The sequence below is a fragment of the Triticum aestivum genome, chromosome 2D (assembly GCF_018294505.1).
Source record: "Triticum aestivum cultivar Chinese Spring chromosome 2D, IWGSC CS RefSeq v2.1, whole genome shotgun sequence".
Classification (NCBI taxonomy): domain Eukaryota; kingdom Viridiplantae; phylum Streptophyta; class Magnoliopsida; order Poales; family Poaceae; genus Triticum; species Triticum aestivum.
This window is the reverse complement of record NC_057799.1, coordinates 319,104,366-319,112,058: the sequence shown is the minus strand read 5'-3', so window position 1 is coordinate 319,112,058 and position 7,693 is coordinate 319,104,366. Positions and strand designations below refer to the sequence as shown.

The 7,693-nt window shown below is 42.6% G+C and overlaps 1 long non-coding RNA gene across 2 annotated transcripts; it reads right to left on the bottom strand.

Moving 5' to 3' along the window:
• Positions 1-2,216: 2,216 nt before the first annotated feature.
• On the bottom strand, positions 2,217-5,809 carry LOC123052926 (uncharacterized). Of its 2 annotated transcripts, XR_006425176.1 has the most exons (4): positions 5,395-5,809; positions 5,039-5,213; positions 3,756-3,853; positions 2,217-2,736 (listed from the first exon to the last, which is right to left on the bottom strand). It is a non-coding gene; the product is annotated as an uncharacterized lncRNA (long non-coding RNA). The 2 variants fall into 2 exon arrangements; XR_006425175.1 differs by having other exon boundaries at positions 2,217-3,853; positions 5,395-5,807.
• Between the last annotated feature and the right edge of the window lie 1,884 nt (positions 5,810-7,693).

The following is a 7,693-nucleotide window of genomic DNA, read 5'->3' as shown; positions in this document are numbered from 1 at the left end:
CTTTCTTCATGACTTATACATGTTCCTATGACTATGAGATAATGCAACTCCCATTTACCGGAGGAACACTTTGTGTGCTACCAAACGTCACAACGTAACTGGGTGATTATAAAGGTGCTCTACAGGTGTCTCCGAAGGTACTTGTTGGGTTGGCGTATTTCGAGATTAAGATTTGTCACTCCGATTGTCGGAGAGGTATCTCTGGGCCCACTCGGTAATGCACATCACTATAAGCCTTGCAAGCATTGCAACTAATGAGCTAGTTGCGGGATGATGTATTACGGAACGAGTAAAGAGACTTGCCGGTAACGAGATTGAACTAGGTATTGAGATACCGACGATCGAATCTCGGGCAAGTAACATACCGATGACAAAGGGAACAACGTATGTTGTTATGCGGTTTGACCGATAAAGATCTTCGTAGAATATGTGGGAGCCAATATGAGCATCCAGGTTCCGCTATTGGTTATTGACTGGAGACGTGTCTCGGTCATGTCTACATTGTTCTCGAACCCGTAGGGTCCGCACGCTTAAAGTTCGATGACGGTTATATTATGAGTTTTTGTGTTTTGATGTACCGAAGGTAGTTCGGAGTCCCGGATGAGATCGGGGACATGACGAGGAGTCTCGAAATGGCCGAGACGTAAAGATCGATATATTGGACGACTATATTCGGACTTCGGAAAGGTTCCGAGTGATTCGGGTATTTATCGGAGTACCGAAGAGTTACGGGAATTCGCCGGGGAGAAGTATTGGGCCTTATTGGGCCATACGGGAATAGAGGAGAGAGGCCAAAAGGAAGGAGGCGCGCACCCCCCCCTCTGGTCCGAATTGGACAAGGGGTGCAGCCCCCTTTTCCTTCTCCCTCTCCCCCTCTTTCCTTCTCTCCTACTCCAACAAGGAAAGGAGGAGTCCTACTCCCGGTGGGAGTAGGACTCCCCCCTTGGCGCGCCCTCCTCCTTGGCCGGCCACCTCCCCCCTTGCTCCTTTATATACGGAGGCAGGGGGGCACCCCATAGACACACAATTGATCATTGATCTCTTAGCCGTGTGCGGTGCCCCCCTCCACCATATTACACCTCGATAATATCATAGCGGTGCTTAGGCGAAGCCCTGCGTCGGTAGAACATCATCATCGTCACCACACCGTCGTGCTGACGAAACTCTCCCTCAACACTCGGCTGGATCGGAATTCGAGGGACGTCATCGAGCTGAACGTGTGCTGAACTCGGAGGTGCCGTACGTTCGGTACTTGATCGGTCGGATCATGAAGACGTACGACTACATCAACCGCATTGTGTTAACGCTTCCGCTTTCGGTCTACGAGGGTACGTGGACAACACTCTCCCCTCTCGTTGCTATGCATCACCATGATCTTGCGTGTGCGTAGAATTTTTTTTGAAATTACTACATTCCCTAACAAGGAGCGCCTTCATCCGCTGCCTTGCTAACTTCCTTCCGTTTTATTGATTTTAAATTGTCAAGTAAAACCGACAAGAAAAAGCAATAGAATTCACTCTTCAGAACTCATTCGTGCATGATACTGACAATCACTACTTTGATGTAAGGCAAACACTTGATTCCAGGATGGAATAATACGAAAAACAGGACGGCATGGCATATTCACAACTGTTTGTGTAAACTAAGCAGAAACCATTTCACCAAATAAGAAGCAATGCAAGCTAGACACCACGTGAAAGATGCAACCAATATGACTCTGCCAAGTTAAAAATGTCCCATCATAAATGACATTTCAACAAATTAGAAGCAGCGCATGCTATAAATCATATCAAAGATGCAACTAATATCACACTGCATATACTGAAGGTGTCTCGTCATATTAATTTATGCGGGATATAAAAAAACAATAGTTTTATGTGAGGACATGCTTAATAGACAGATGTACCATGTACTAAATACAGGAAGGCATGTCACATCTATCTATTATATTATTAAGACAAGAGACAAATTAGTCATCACGTTCGTCCACATCTGCTAATATTATTTGCACCGTCTGATTAGAAAAATAATGACTAAGATTTAAAGTTTTTACGTAACATGGTTTTGTTAGGAGAACATATACGTAACAACATATTGGACCGTCGCATTGTCACATATATGCATATGTAAAGTGCATGTAAGGAAAGACATGAGGCTAGGCTAAGTTCATAAAAAAACAAGGCTTTGTTAGCAACAATCATGACCACGTACGGTATTTAGGGATAAACCGTTGAAGATACGGAAGCTCACGTGCATCCAATTCCAAACGTGAACACAGCGTCAAAAACAAAGAGTCAAACGTGAACACGCAGATACAAATAAGACACATACATGGACTACATACAGAACTCCACACGGACTCAACCAAAATTACTCAACACGTAATACTTGCCAAGTCAACCATAACACATAAGAAGACATACGGCCGACCGCTCACAGCACACACCTAAAAATCAAAGTAAGCCAAATCTGCTACCTAACCAGCACACTACCAACAACATCAAAGTCTTCTAATTGAACTACGCAACGTCGCGCCGTCGGACGAAGTCACACCAAGCAACCTTCTGAGTGGCCTCTCACCTGAATCATCAAGGTTCATAACTTCTATGCCAGATCAAATCTATCTTTCGAGTGGCCTCTCATCTAGATCATCAAGGTTTCATAACTTCTATTCTAGATCAAATCTATCTTTCGAGTGGCCTCTCATTTGGAGCATCAAGGTTTGTAATTGTTATTCTGGATAAAATATTCATAGGTACAATATTAATTGACTAGCAATTGTATGATCCTTTTGCAGCAAGGGCATACAACAATCTTTGTGAGTTCATAGCAAAAGAACGACCTTGACATTCAAGTGCAAGTAATGGGAATATGAGATTCAATCAATTTTATAAGTCATTGGCTTAGGAGCCTCGATATGATGATTCATGGACAAAAATGTTTAGTCATTACGTATTTACTTACAGATTGTTCTATTGTTTTATACAACAACTAAGTATATTTTGCCGATATGATATTCATGGATGATAAGGTTTTGTCATTACATATTGACTTGCAAGTTTTTCTATTTTTTTATACAATAACTACTTACTATATTTTGATTTTTCTAACAGGGCCAAACAAATCAGGATACTATCGGGAAGTTGATAGAATCAACTTATGCATTTAGGAATTTTAAGTGCGGATTCCACAAAGTATTACCAGCTAAGTAGTGAAATATAATTATTTTTGCATACAATACAAAAGTACAGGAGGTGAAAGAATCAAAGGTTACCCAGATTACTACTTCGAGTTTGCTACGGAGGAAATATTAGAAGAACATATAGAGAAAGATGAAGAATGCTCAGGTATCTCTATAATTTATAGTTGTAAATGAGATTTCAAAATATTAATATTTTAGACTTTCAAATAATTAATCTCCAATTTTACAGATGTCATTGGATTACTCAACCAAATGAAGCATGTGAAACCAAACTGTCCTTATTGTGACCTCACAATGGTGCAGAAGTTCAATAAGTTCATTAATGTTACTAGCTCTTCTATTTTTTTACCAAAGATATATCTAACAGATTTTTCATTGATAAACATGGTCGTGCTTAAAGTCAACCAGTGCCACAAAAATACATACAGATCAAGATATACCAAAACTTGGGAAATTCTTGACATGCATGGGAGACTATTTTTTACTATTAATCAACTAATTTTTCACTAGAAGAACAAGTGTTTTACAAGAGGAGAACATTGCAAGAACTTACTGAAATGAGGCGCAAAAACTAGGCAAGTGAGGTAATGCATGAGACTTCTTATAAGATATGAAATCGCCACTTTTTTACGACAAAAATGATGTTAATACCTGCAGTGAAAACAATTCAATATCAGTTAATATGGAACCATATTTTACTTAATTATGTCTCCCACTTGCTGAACTCATTGGATGAGAAATATGAAGAAGCGCCAAAGATTATACAACAATAATGTCGCGGAAGACTTATTTTCAATTAAACTCGCAATGGCAATCTCACTTTTGGAACAAAAACTAGGCAGTAGAGGAATATTTATGCCTGATAATTAATAGGCTTGAGATGTTGTACTTGAAAGATAAAACCGAGGTAATTCCATTTAATTCTTTACAAAATAAATACTATTTTTGTAATTTCCTAACTAACACATCAGATATTATGCGTAGATTTTGATGGGTGATAAGGTGGACGCCATGTTAAAAAAAATCAAGGAAGAAGCATGACATGGAGGATAAAAGGGTGACTGATTTTCTCAGCGTACATACTTCTCAATTTTTAGAGATGGGCCTAATCTTTGAAATGTACTTTTATTTCGCTGACAAATAACAACAGAGCTTCACCTCAGAAAAAGATGTCAACTAGTGCCTACGGAAGAAGAACCCCACAATACTAATGAGGCTATATTAAATGACGATAGGTGTGAAGAAAAAATGTTAGAATCACATGGACTCTGCAATGAAAAAAGAAAAATATAAAGATCTACTGTATTATCGGATGGCTCTGAGGATGAATGGCCCGAGATAAGCGTGCCAAAAAGAAAGGAGAAATTGTAACGCTGGGAACAAGAAAAATGTTGAAGCAAAAGTAAAAAATACGATGCTTGAAGAGACGGTAAAGGGTTTCCCCCCGCTTTAAGATGAAGAGTCAGTTGTCGTTGTGGCAAAATAATATGTACTTTTACTGCAGCCGCAAGGAGAGCACAAAAAAAATACCAAAGAGGTTGATGAAGGCTCTGAAGTTAGCACTACCAGAAGCAAGCCATATAGTATTTATTTGAAATATGAGGTTTGTGTTCTTCATATAACAACTCTTCTAAACTACAGTCTTTCCAGCTCGAGAGAAACATTAGAAAAGCTCCAACGTTATATTCATCATATAGAAAACCCATTCTATGTCAAATAACACATGTGTATTGCTTCGCGTTAAATACATGTACAAGTAATATCACTTGCTAATATATGGTAATAACAAATAAAACCATTATATCCTTTTAGCTTGGTTAGAGGGGGAAAACATACATGTGAAGAATCACCTGCTATGGAGGAAGTAGGAATGATGTGAAGCTGTAGCAAATTACGTAGGTGGAAACCCGACATCATAAACAACGAGGAGGCCCACAACTGGGCTCAGCCAGCAGACACATATCCTGTATTACTATTTCTTCAAAATCTGCTTCGGCATCTCTACTTCATTCTAACGACCAAAAAATCTGAATTAATAAATACAAACTTCTTGCATTCACTTATTTATGTATAAATAATCTAATTTGACAGGGCATGGTGATAACAAATAAAACACAATGTACTGTATAGTGCTATGGACAGAGTAGAACAGACGATCTGTACCAGGAACTATGCAAAGCAGTAGGACTTACATTGGCGGAGGGCCGACCGCACCAGAAATGAGGAAGGCGAGAACTCGCGCCAATGAGCTGAGACCTACACACACGGGTTCGTCGCAGCTTTATGCCCAACCTAAGATCAGCAGAGCTAGGGTTTGAGGACAGCGCCAAAACAAAAAAATTGAAGATAAGAGACAAGAAGTAGCGCCTGGATAGGTCGGGAATTAGTTTCGCATAAGCCAGCAGTGAAATCTTCCTTCGGCGGATCCTTATTTAAGGCACTGGTGTATGTGGATGTGGTCATGAGCAGGCTAGGATTGACGGAGATTTTTTGTTTTGAGAAGAGGATTGACGGAGATGATAGAGACGAAGAGGCACCAGTGCTTTAACTTCGAGAAAAGGTTTTTTTAGGGGGGAATTTGAGGATTTGCCACACCTTTTCCTGCATTTTGAGGATTTGCCCTCCTTTTTATTGACGTTGATGATTTACCACAACTTTGTCAAAAACTTGAGGATTTGCCCTTTCTATCCGATTTGAGATTACACTATAGTTTGAATGACCAAAATGCCATTCTTGCCAAAACCAATCCAAATTAGATGCTTACGTCTTCTCCTCTGTTCGTCCCGCAGCTGACTGCTCGATTACCTCATCCATCTGCCGCCCTGTGTTGTGCTGCTGGTGCTCCTCTCCCCACGCTCCGGTAACGTCGCCGAGCTGCTGCTGCTCCTGTGCGTGTACCGGATGTGGTGCGCGGAGGGTGCCGTCGACGGTCCGAGCCCGGGGACGGTGGTGTCTGTCCATGGTGAGCTCGGCGAGGGCGCGCCAGACAGGGGGCGAGCTCGTACTACGGCGGTTTTCTCCGTGTATGCAACAGTAGCAGCAGCAACGGCCGGGCGCCCCTGTGCTAGAGCGCGCACGCACACAACACACGCACAGATCACGCACTCAAGCCCAGGTGCCAGAGCATGCATGCACAAAATGTACGTACAGCACTAACTAACACACACAAGCACGCCCAGGTACACGCACGCCTAGCACACATCGCGCACGGCCAAGTGCTAGAGCACACAGCGCAGATAGAGCACTCACGCCCAGGCACACATCCGGTGGCCACCCGCCTCGAGGCGTCGCCATCTGTCCGGCTCGGGCGCGACATGCTTTTCAAGGAGGCCGTCCAGTGGTCGCCGCTGTCCACGGCGGACCGCGAGCTCGACGGCGATGAGGCCTGCCTGCCGGATTGAGTCATTAGAGTGGATACGTGCGTCGCCGGCAGCCGCTTCTTGCCCCGTGCGACGCGTACGCCTGATGATGCTGCTCGCTGGCCTCCCGCCTCGATGATGAGAGCGTTCCTCGCAACGTCAGTCATGCTGCTCGCCGAGGCCGTCCGCGTGGCCACTGCAGCCTCGCGCGGCACCGGCCCGAACGGCGGTACAGGAAGGTTCTGTGCCACGAGATAGCGAGCGAGGAGCAGATATGGCAGGGGGAGGCGACAGCCTGACAGAGGTCAGCAGCGGTTGGGGATAGCCGGCGGCGAAGCAGCAGCAACCGGGGAGAAGAGAGGCGAAGGGGAGGTCGACGCGACGCCCAATAGGTGAGAGATAATGGGAGAGATCCGAGTGTTCAGGGGTATTTTCGTCATCTCATGATGGGCCTATCTTGTTGGGGGTAAATCCTCAAGTTTTGGCAAAGTTGTGGCAAATCAACAGTGTCAAAATGAAGGAGGGCAAATCCTCAAAATGCAGAGAAAGGTGTGGCAAATCCTCAAATTTCCCGCCTCTACCAGCCGTACATAGGTAAAGTCGTGTTTCTCAAAAAAAAAATATAGGAAGTAAGTTGTTGCCTAAAAAAAGAAGTAAGTCGAGTCTAAAAAAAGGACGTAAGTCAGTTACTTCTGGGTATCAAATTAGAAAAATACCAGTTTCAATTTTTTTTGAAAATCCCATCGTACTAGGCTCTCCGAAAAAAAAACTTAGGCTTCTTACAAGGTACCGTAACTAATATTGATTCAAAAGCAAAAATACATACAAAAATCCTGGACCCTCTGAAAACAAAAAAATTTGCGCGCCCTCTCAAAGCAGATACTCAACAACCGACAAGATCAAATATGCATTATTAAGGTATTATTTTTCATCTCTTCTTTTATCCGCAAGCATTACAAACTAATTTCTTTTGTATTGTAATCTTTCCCCAAAAAAAATATTTTAATAGTTTAATAGTTAACATCTAAAAGTTTGTGTTTACAAATATTCTCACATGTCCTGAGGTGTCTCTTCTCTTGAGTCGCTTCTTTTATTTGAGAAACACTGACAACTTCGAACCACTGGCCATGAC